Below are 11,741 nucleotides of genomic sequence, written 5' to 3'. Positions count from 1 at the left end.
TAAAGTGTACGAACACCAAAACACTCTATAACACACCAAAACACTCTATAACACACCAAAACACTCTATAACACACCAAAACACTCTATAACACACCAAAACACACTAAAACTCACCAAAACACTCTATAACACACCAAAACACTCTATAACACACCAAAACACACTATAACACACCAGAACACTCTATAACACACCAAAACACTGTATAACACACCAAAACACTCTATAACACACCAAAACACTCTAAAAACACTCTAAAAACACACCAAAACACTCTAAAACACACCAGAACACTAAAACACACCAGAACACTCTAAAACACACCAGAACACTCTAAAAACACACCAAAACACTAAAACAAGCACAAATATACCCCAAAAAAACATCAGTTAGGTTGGGTTAGGTTAAATTAAGTTGGGTTAGGTTAGGTTAGGTTAGGTGGCATTAAAGCCTTGGATCCCAGCCTGTGGTACATGAAGGCCTTCCAGTGGTACATGAACACTCTCAGGATCAAATGTGATTGTGAGTTTAATTAAATCATTTTATTTCTTGGAAAACGTGTAATTGCCTTCCACAAGACAGTCTGGCGTGGATCACCTGGTGGAGGCGAAACAGACACATCCCTCGCATTAAAATGAGTTGTGTTCCTTGTTGTTGTTAGTTCATTTATTGTGAATGAACTGATATTGGCTGGCACTATAATGTTCTGGCAGCAGGTGGTACGCAGGCTCTGTAAGGCTGGGAGCACACGAGCCAGTGTGTGGTGCCACCTGGGATGTGGCTCTCCTTCAGTTCCCATTGTTTAGATACTGTCCCACACACACCAGCATCTGTGGCAAGCAACTATGGCCAGCTGTCACTCATCCTTGCTACAGAGTTGAGGACACATGCACACGAATGACTGGCTGAGTGATGGACAAACAGGTGATGGCTATGGGCAATCAGTCACACACCAAACGTGGCACCACAGTCACTAAACCCGCCATGACGTGGAGCCACAAAGTCACTGGTGTCTTCCTGGCCTGAGAAACCTGCCAGAGAATATTATTTTAAGCTTTCCTTTTTTCTTTTCTTTTTTCTACAATGTGTGGTTTTGACGGGAATTTCTGGGCTAAAGGGGATGCTTTTTGTGGCACCTCCTATCTCAAAGCCCACCCGCTAGGAAACCGTTGGCCCGAGTGAGGAAGCCCTACCTACACTCTGATAGAATTAGGGGAAAATGAAAAAGCCATGTGTTCAAATTGTCAAATCAAAACAAAGATTAAAACTTATTGTGTTGAAGGTTTTTGATAATTGGTGCGCCTGAAAAGCCTTCCTAGAAATGATAGTGAGGAAAACAGTTACTTTGAACCCCTTCAGTACCATGACATGCTTCCATATTCCTTCCGGTGACTGTTTGGTGATTTGAAACAGCTTCAGAAACATATGTGGTGATTGAAATAGTGAAGACAGTGGCCAAACGATATACCGAAGTTCTTACACAGCTACGATTTATTTCTATTACCTAAATGAAGGAAGAAGTAATGAACGCAAACACTCAGTACACAACATCTAGTATTTACAAGTGAGCCGGCAAAAAACACCACTAAGACTAAATATTTCGAAACAGCTTCAGAAACATATGTGGTGATTGAAATAGTGAAGACTGTGGCCATTAATCTTCTGCCCTCCATAGACCCTTCCTCATGTCAAGAAAATGTTGAGAGAGGTGGGCACGTTACTGGACTACCTTCAAACGCAGATAGTCCGTACCTGTACTTCCGCGGAGAACATTTTTATCGAGTCACTTTTCAATTATTTTTTAACTTTTTTTCAATTTTTTGCCTTTTTTTTCTTTTGCCTCTGTCTGGTACCGCATCTCCACACCTCCACACCTGCACCTGCACCGTACCCAAACCGGAAAAATCTTGTCCACACATCAAAAAAAAAAGAAATAAATAAATCCATTAGAACTCCATATAATACTGCCAGAAGTAATGGTGCGGACTGTGAACTGTTTGTCATATTTATTTATTTTTTTATCTTTGAAAATCTGATTTGTGGAAGGACGGACTTAAAATTTCATCTTTCCGTACTTTCACATTTTTATAAACTTTCCCGCACTTTGGGTCTCCGCACCTTGTTTGTTGGTCCACAGGTACGGAGGAGTGGGGGTGTGGACCAAGGTGTGGAATGGTGTAACCGTGCACAAAACAAGAATGTGACCCGGTACTGAAGGGGTGAAGGAGACCACTGTGAAAACTGACTTAGGAATTAAGCTTATGTTGTGTATTTTGAGCAGCTTTAAGTTTAATTTATTCAAACTTTGTCAAAATAAAGAACGAAAATTATGTTACCCGCGGAATTTTTTATTTTTTTTTTTTTTTTTTTTTTTTTTTTTTGCCTTTTTTTGTCAGTTATGAATGATGTATTTGTGTTTTTATTTGTTTTATTTATTTGTTTGTTTATTTATTTTCTACTGTTCTGTTTGGAAAGATTTTTTTTACGTTTATTTTTTTCTTTGTCAATTACGAATGATGTATTTGTGTTTTTGTTTGTTTTATTTGTTTATTTTCATTTTTTTAGTGTTCTTTGTTTGGAAAGATGTTTTTTTACAGTTTTTTTCAGCATTTTATATTATTTTATGTAAGATGTATATATTTTTCTTTTCTTTATTTTTATCAATTAGTTAAGATATGTTATTTTATTTTTTGTATCAAGTAACTTTTTTTCTATTTTTCTTTTATCAACAAGTCACTTTTCTTTTTTTTTTCATTTTAGCAAGTAATTTTTTTTTCCTTGTATCAGCAAGTAATTTTTTTTAATCAAATCACTTTATTCTCTTTTTTTCTTTCTTTTTTCTTTTATCAACAAGCCATTTTTTCAATTATTTTTTTTACTTTTTTTCTATTATTTGCCTTTTTTTCTTCCTTTCAATTATTTTCTTTCACTTTTCTATTTTTGTTTGCCTTTTTTCCGTATTAGCAACTAATATCCCAATTCTTTTTTTACTTGCTTTTTTATTTCAATTTTTTATCGAGTCACCTTTCAATTTTTTTTTTTTTCACTTTTTTCAATTTTTTGCCTTTTTTTCTTATCAGCAACTCATTTATCAATTGATTTTAACCCCCTTTTTTATAATTTTTTTTTTTCAAACCGTAAAACACAAAGCACAAATATACCTCAAATTAGCAAAAACCAGGTAACTCACTCCCTTAGCATTCCATAGACTAGAAAAACACGTATTTACATTGTATTTTGTGATATTGAGAGAGAGAGAGAGAGAGAGAGAGAGAGAGAGTGTGTGTTATCTTGTATTACTGTACGTATTTCTATAGCCTAGCCTTCCTCTACCCGGTTGTGTACTGTATATTGTAGATTGGTAAGGTTGAAACACATATATCTATTATTATGCCAAAATAAAGGTGAGCATTGTTATACTGTTGTTTTATTTGTCAGAGAGAGAGAGAGAGAGCATACGTTTGACTACTACCACTATTGTTACTTTTGCTATCACTGGGACATCAAGTAATAGCTAATCAGAATATGTAGCCTAGTACTATTCCTCTTACTACTACTACTACTACTACTACTACTACCGGGCTACTTCAACCATTACCTACTAATAATACTACGTTAAGAGAGAGAGAGAGAGAGAGAGATTCACTGTGTTGTGTAGGTAATGACACACACACACAGCAGATGGTATATACACAGTGATGTTTGATGTATGTAAAAGTTTGTTTCTAGATATTCCTGTGTTAACATGAGTGGTGACTGACAGTGGCAGGCAAACCTCTTCTCTCTCTCTCTCTTTCTCGTACTAACATTTCTTGATAAACAAGTGGACAGTAATACATTGGCAGTCAAAACGATAATAACAAAAGTAATTTAGTTTGACATGTTTGTGCCTTGTTATATTTCACTTTGTTTTACTGTGTGGCTGTCTTGGCCAGCGCGCGCAGCCACTGGTCCTCTAGCGCAGCTGCGCAGAGGGAGAAGGTGGCGCCAGTTTCAGTTTGAGACAAGGAATGATGGAGGGTGTTTGGACTTGGTGTGCTGCTGGTGCCTTGCTAAACATGGATTTACACTGATCAGGACGGTGATGGGGGCAGCGGCATGCCCGTGTGTGTGTGTGTGTGATGCTGCAAGCTTGGTGCCTGGCTGGGAGTGCCAACGTGGGAGGTGGTGCTGGTGACGGCCATCACCACTGTAGCCCTGGTGAGTGGGCCACCCTCCCTCCCACACAACACTTGTGCAGGCAGGGCAGTTTGCACAGTGTGTTGTAGTGATGGGCGGTGTCTGTGATGGTGTTGTTCCTTGTGGTAATTCCGTGTCTCCCACAACAAGGACGGTCAAGTGACGCTAGTGAGAGGTGGAGACCGCCGCCACCACCACCACCACCACCACCATTCTGCCTCACTCAAGCCTTCGCCACACCAAACCTGCCAGTGACAGTTGTGTCTGAACATCTGACAGCCAAGCACAGTCATGTGGCTCCATTTAGTGACACCAGTGGCGGCAAAACAATGCTAAGTGTGCCAAATATTAGCTAAACACAGGCGGCAGACGGCGGCTGAGCCAGCCCCGCCCACCTGGTGACGTCACACCCCTGGCCGGGCGGCGGGCGGGCCGGTGACGGTTGGTAATTTACGTTCGTAACGGAACTCATTTCAAAATCGACTTATAGAAAAAACGAAGCCAGACCAGAATGCTTGACATTTTATGACTTGATAGATACTTTAACAATTATCCACAATATCAAAACATTTCCTGCCTCACTAGTTTTAAAGCATTGTGTAAATTAATTATGTTATAAATTATAAAAACATTTTCACTTATAAAACTCCTAGAACGTCCAGCCATTTCCACTTCATATTTCTTTTGAAAAATACTAGACAATATAAACTCTCTTCTCAGGCGTCCAACACTTCGCTACAGCCAGAAGTGAACCAATGAAACACATTTATGTATAAAACAAGCATCAAAATCTTAACTCATTAAAAACTCTTGAGAAATCTCACCATTTTCACTCGGCGAGTATTTCATCACACTCTACAGAGTGTGAGCTATCTTTTAAGACAGTCCACAGCGAGCCAGACCGTCAACCAAACACGTAAACAAACAAAATAAGAAATATAAAGTTTTCGTTTATCAGGACTAAACACCATTTCAAAGTCCGCATATTTGACTCAATGGGTTGATTTCACACTTACAAGAGCACAGGCGATTCTCTGATACCATACAGGCCCAGTTATAGCCTGAAATAAAAAAGTCATAAATGGCGAAGTGGAAATTTTGACCGTAATGGCGGCTCTTATTTACCCCACAAGACACCGCTAAGCGCCACTTGTTTACCGCACACAGGCGCGGGACACACTTCAAAGCCAACCAAACATTCATACAAACCCTAAAACCATGATACAGACACCGGCTAATGGAGTTGAGAAAAGATAGGAAGAAGTATTTGAACCAGCGACCGAGCCGGCTGGGGGGATAGTGGCCGGGGGGGGGAGGCTAACAGCCACCTTGTCTTATTATTGTTTATATCAAAAGCAATGGCGGACAAAGTGAAGTTTTCAAGCCTGCAAGGTCAGAATGGGTCAACTTTTCACCGGCGGTAATGACGTAACGGTGAGAGAAGTGTTTGTGTGTGAGTGACGTCATCAAAGCGACACCGCCCTAACCCCCCCCCCCACAGTGTGTCTCCTCGTCAGTATCCATCATCCTTAGCATCGTTCACAGGTGTAACCACCTCGATACTGGCTCCTGTGTGCACGACGTGTGTGTGTGTGTGTGTTATGAGTGTTCGTGTGTGTGTGTGTGATAAACAACGATTAACACCATCATCATATACATCATATATATATATATATATATATATATATATATATATATATATATATATATATATATATATATATATATATATATATATATATATATATATATATATATATATATATATATATATATATATATATATATATATATATATATATATATATATATATATATATATATATATATATATATATATATATATATATATATATATATATATATATATATATATATATATATATATATATATATATATATATATATATATATATATATATATATATATATATATATATATATATATATATATATATATATATATATATATATATATAGATAGAGAGAGAGAGAGAGAGAGAGAGAGAGAGAGAGAGAGAGAGAGAGAGAGAGACAGAGAGACAGAGAGAGTATATTTTTAAGCATCTTTAAAATTCGTGCAGAAGCAATAATTAAGGGTTTGGTAAATGTGGCGCGAGTGTGTGTGTGTGTGTGTGTGTTGATTTGGGAGTTATGAAGTGTGGTGGGGGGTCACTGATTTGGTTTTCATATTTTCACTTTACAGATATTACTATTATCATCTCTATATATGTAATTGATTGACTGTTTGTTTTGTATATTGCCTACAGTACCCACGGTAGTCCTCTCAAAATAAAGCTTATCATTTTTTTCAGGTTTTTACCTTTGATAATTGTTTTTATGGAAGTTTATTTAATTTATTCATTTAAACATAAAAGCAAACTAAAAATTGAAGAAAACATTCGTATTGGAATATTTTTTTTATATACAAACTTCATTTTTCCATTCTCCAAAATTCTTTAAGACAGATAATTAGGTGACACATAATATAAAACATCAATTTTATTAACTATAGACAAGAAAAAATGAACAAAAACAAAAACAAGTCATTTCTATTTTGAGAGCATTTAGACACGTGGTCCCTGGGAGGCCTGGCAGGGAGGGGAAGGTAAGACATATTTTAACATTTTTTCAATTTTCACATCTATTACAACCTTGTCAATGCTCCAGATTACACACAAATGTACACTTGGCATTACAGAACAAGCACGTACCGAGACATTGATAAATAAAACCGCGGAAACACCAAAAATAACGAAAAATAAAACCACTCTTGACTTGGGGAGAAGATTCTGAGGCGAGTGTCGATCTGCAGGAAGGAAGCAAAATTTAGAAAACCAGGCCTATATTGACACTCCCAGGCCTATAGTGAGCAATCCAAGCCTTCTGGTAAATCCCTAGAGGCCTATATGATACTTTTAGGCCGTGAGGAATGTGAAAATACGGTAAAAACAGGAAATTAAGACGAAAAAGCAGGCAGTGTCAAATTTAGCCACATACATCTACTTATTTTTAGATTTCCAAGCCTATTTTGGGATTTAGGCCTATGTGAAGGTGAAAGAGGTATTTTTGGACCACATTTAGGCCTACAAACTTCCAATAGGCTGTGAAAATGAGAAATGGTGAAATAGTGAGATTTGATGTATATATATATTTTTTGTATAGGCTTTTTCTTCAACGAGGAGGCCTAGGGGGGGGCTGGCGGGGGTCTAGGGGGTATTTAGGCATGTGATTATAGGCCTAGGTAAAGGAATTGTGGGAAATATTTGGGTAGGTTTGGGCAGGACGGGAATCAGACGGGTAGTGGTGGTGGTGGTGGTGGTAGTAGTAGTAGTAGTAGTAGTAGTGGTAGTAGTTAAGTATGCAAGGATAGTATGGTTAATGATAGTTTTAGTGGTAGTAGTAGCTTAGTGGTAGGTGGGAAGGCCTATCATTGTAGTAGTAGTGGTGGTGGTGGTGTAGTAGTAGTAGTAGTAGTAGTAGTAGTAGTAGTAGTAGGAGGTAGTGGTGTGGTCGTGGTAGTGGCATTGGTGGTGGTGGTAGTAGTAGTAGTAGCAGTTGTAGTACAATAATAAAAGTAGTGGTGGTGGTGGTATCAATGTAGTAGTAGTAGTAGTAGTAGTAGTAGTGATGGTGGTGGTGGTGGTGGTGGTGGCAATAGTAGTAGCAGCAGCAGCATAGTAGTAGTAATAGTAGCAGCAGCAATAGCAGTAGCAGAAATAGTAGTAGTAGTAGTAGTAGTAGTAGTAGTAGTAGTAGTAGCAGCAGCAAATTAGTAGTAGTAGTAATCAGCATCAGTAGCAACAGCAGCAGTAGTAGTAGTAGTAGTAGTGGCAGTAGCAGCAGCAGCATAGTAGTAGTAGTAATAGCAGCAGTAGTAGTAGTAGTAGTAGTAGTAGTAGTAGTTAATATAGAAAAGGTCAGAACTATTTCGGCAAACTGCATCCATCAACATTTCAACACTCCCTGTATGCAAAGCTTTAAAACTCACCACAACTATTTCAGCTTAACAGTCTTTGAATAGTTCACAGGAATGGGTTAAAGAAAATAATGGCTGGCTTCTTAAAATAATGGGCATGGTGTTTTTAACCCCTTCAGTACTGGGACACATTTTTACCTTGAGATTTGTGTACCATTAGACCATTTTATTGACATTAGGAAGGGTGTATGGAGGGCAGAAGATTAATGGCCACAGTCTTCACTATTTTAACCCCTTCAGTACTGGGACACATTTTTACCTTGAGTTTTGTGTACCATTAGACCATTTTATTGACATTAGGAAGGGTCTATGGATGGCAGAAGATTAATGGCCACAGTCTTCACTATTTTAACCCCTTCAGTACTGGGACACATTTTTACCTTGAGTTTTGTGTACCATTAGACCATTTTATTGACATTAGGAAGGGTGTATGGAGGTCAGAAGATTAATGGCCACAGTCTTCACTATTTTAACCCCTTCAGTACTGGGACACATTTCTACCTTGAGTTTTGTGTACCATTAGACCATTTTATTGACATTAGGAAGGGTCTATGGAGGGCAGAAGATTAATGGCCACAGTCTTCACTATTTTAACCCCTTCAGTACTGGGACACATTTTTACCTTGAGTTTTGTGTACCATTAGACCATTTTATTGACATTAGGAAGGGTCTATGGATGGCAGAAGATTAATGGCCACAGTCTTCACTATTTTAACCCCTTCAGTACTGGGACACATTTTTACCTTGAGTTTGTGTACGATTAGACCATTTTATTGACATTAGGAAGGGTGTATGGAGGGCAGAAGATTAATGGCCACAGTCTTCACTATTTTAACCCCTTCAGTACTGGGACACATTTTTACCTTGAGATTTGTGTACCATTAGACCATTTTATTGACATTAGGAAGGGTGTATGGAGGGCAGAAGATTAATGGCCACAGTCTTCACTATTTTAACCCCTTCAGTACTGGGACACATTTTTACCTTGAGATTTGTGTACCATTAGACCATTTTATTGACATTAGGAAGGGTGTATGGAGGGCAGAAGATTAATGGCCACAGTCTTCACTATTTTAACCCCTTCAGTACTGGGACACATTTTTACCTTGAGATTTGTGTACCATTAGACCATTTTATTGACATTAGGAAGGGTGTATGGAGGGCAGAAGATTAATGGCCACAGTCTTCACTATTTTAACCCCTTCAGTACTGGGACACATTTTTACCTTGAGATTTGTGTACCATTAGACCATTTTATTGACATTAGCAAGGGTCTATGGAGGGCAGAAGATTAATGGCCACAGTCTTCACCATTTTAACCCCCCACATGAGTTTCTGAAGCTGTACAAAATCACCAAATAGTCACTAGAATGAATAGTGAAATGTGCCATACTACTGAAGGGGTTAAAAATAGAGGATTGTGGGTATTGCAGAGAGAGAGAGAGAGAGAGAGAGAGAGAGAGAGAGAGAGAGAGAGAGAGAGTGAGTTAACTGCCATAAAATCTCCCTCTTAAATTAACTCAAGTGACAGGAAGGTGGAAATACGAAAGCGTTGTTTGTGTTTGTCTGCGTTTGTGTGTGTTTGTGTGGGTAGGGGGTGGACCAGAGGGGGGTAGGGGGGGCAGGGGGCTATAGAGGTGTGTGTGGGAACTAGGGCCATGGGGGAGCACAGAAATCTTTGGAAACACCGACTTATAGAAATAATGTTTTGGCTGATAGATGAATATTTTAAGAGTGTTGACGTAGAAATGGTTAGGCAGAGATAGTGACTTAGATAGTGACAGCGGTAGAAATAGTGATAGAAATAGTGACAGTGACAGAAATAATGATAGAAATAGTGACAGATGAATATTTTAAGAGTGTTGACGTAGAAATGGTTAGGCAGAGATAGTGATGGAAATAGTGACTTAGATAGTGACAGCGATAGAAATAGTGATAGAAATGGTGACAGTGACAGAAATAATGATGGAAATAGTTATAGTAATAGAAATAGTTATAGAAATAGTGATAGTGATAGAAATAGTGACAGAAATAGTTATAAAAATAGTAATAGTGATAGAAATAGTTAGAAATAGTGAGTTTTTTTATATTTTTTCATTTATTTTTTGATAGAGGTAGTGAATGAGAGTGACAGAGAGAGAGAGAGAGAGAGATAGTGACAGTGATAGTGATAGATAGTGACTTAGATTGTGATAGTGACATTGATAGTAATAATAGTGATAGTGATGGATAGATAATGACATAAATAGAGATAGATAGACAGTGAAAGTGATAGTGAAGGTGATACTAACAAGATAGATAGTGACAAAAATAATGACAGATAGATTGATAGTGACAGATAGTGAAGGTTGATAGATAATGACAGAAATAGTTATAGATAAATAGTGACAGATAGTGAAGGTGACAGTGACAAATAGGGATAGATTGATAGTGACATAGATAGTGAAGGTGATAGTGACAGAAATAGTGAGAGTGAAAGTGGTAGATAGATAATGACAAATAGTGATAGATAGATAGTGAAGGTGACAGTGACAAATAGGGATAGATTGATAGTGACATAAATAGTGAAGGTGATAGTGACAAATAGTGAGTGATAGTGACAGATAGATGACAGAAATAGTGATAGATAGATAGATAGTGAAGGTGATAGTGACAAATAGGGATAGATCGATAGTGACAGATAGTGAAGGTGATAGTGACAGAAATAGTGACGACGATTGAGCAATGGTGACAAATAGATAGTGATTATTGATAGTGGCAAATAGACAGTGATAGTAACAGTGATAGTGACAAATAGATAGTGAAATAGTGAAATAGTGAAAGTGATGGTGAGAGAAAAACACCAGGAAATAAAAAAAAAAAGAAAAAAACGAGAAACTTTTCAACTAGATTAGCAAAAAAAAAAAGAAAGAAAAAATAAAGAATTAATTTAACTACAATAAATAAATAAATAAATAAATAATAATAATAATTAAATATATTTTTTTTTTAAGGTGAATTACAATGATGATGATGATGATGATAGACAAAAGTGATGGTGATAGTGATGAAAGAAATTGAATAGAGAAGAAGAAGAAGAGGAGGAGGAGGAGGAAGAGGAAAGGACATATAAGAAGAGAGAAGAAGAGGAAGAGGAGGAAATTGAATGAAGAAGAAGAGGAGGAGGAGGAAGAGGAAAGGATTTATAAGAAGAGAAGAAGAGGAAAATAGGAAAGAAATAGAAGAAGAGGAAAAGAAGAAAAAGGAAGAGAGAAAATAAAGAAGAGAAGAAGAAGAAGAAGAGCAAAATGAATTAAATGGAAGAGAAGAAGAAGAAGGAAGAAAAGAAAATGAAGGAGAGAAGAGGAAGAAGGTGAAGAAAGAAAAGAAGAAAAAAGGAGGAAATAATAAGGACGAGAAATAAAGAAGAAGAAGAAGAAGACAAATAAAACAGAAAAACAAACACTATATTGAAAGAAACAAACGCAAACTCAAAATTGGAAAAAAAAACATTAAATAAAAAAATAAGATTGAAAAAACACACACAAATAAAATTGAAAAAAAAAAACAATTGAAAAAAAAACAATATTGAAAAAACAAAC

At 37.1% G+C, this 11,741-nt stretch overlaps 1 protein-coding gene across 1 annotated transcript in view; it reads left to right on the top strand.

The window, feature by feature from the left end:
* The first annotated feature begins 6,763 nt into the window (after positions 1 to 6,763).
* LOC123509326 (methenyltetrahydrofolate synthase domain-containing protein-like) overlaps positions 6,764 to 11,741 on the top strand; it is a 16,793-nt gene continuing 11,815 nt past the window's right edge. Inside the window, 1 exon segment of the mRNA XM_045263554.1 lies at positions 6,764 to 7,070. The gene's annotated coding sequence lies outside the window, so the exon portion shown is untranslated.

This window comes from Portunus trituberculatus, chromosome 26 (genome assembly GCF_017591435.1).
Source record: "Portunus trituberculatus isolate SZX2019 chromosome 26, ASM1759143v1, whole genome shotgun sequence".
Taxonomy (NCBI): Eukaryota; Metazoa; Arthropoda; class Malacostraca; order Decapoda; family Portunidae; genus Portunus; species Portunus trituberculatus.
The sequence above is the reverse complement of the archived record's forward strand: the minus strand, read 5'-3'. Positions and strand labels throughout refer to the sequence as shown.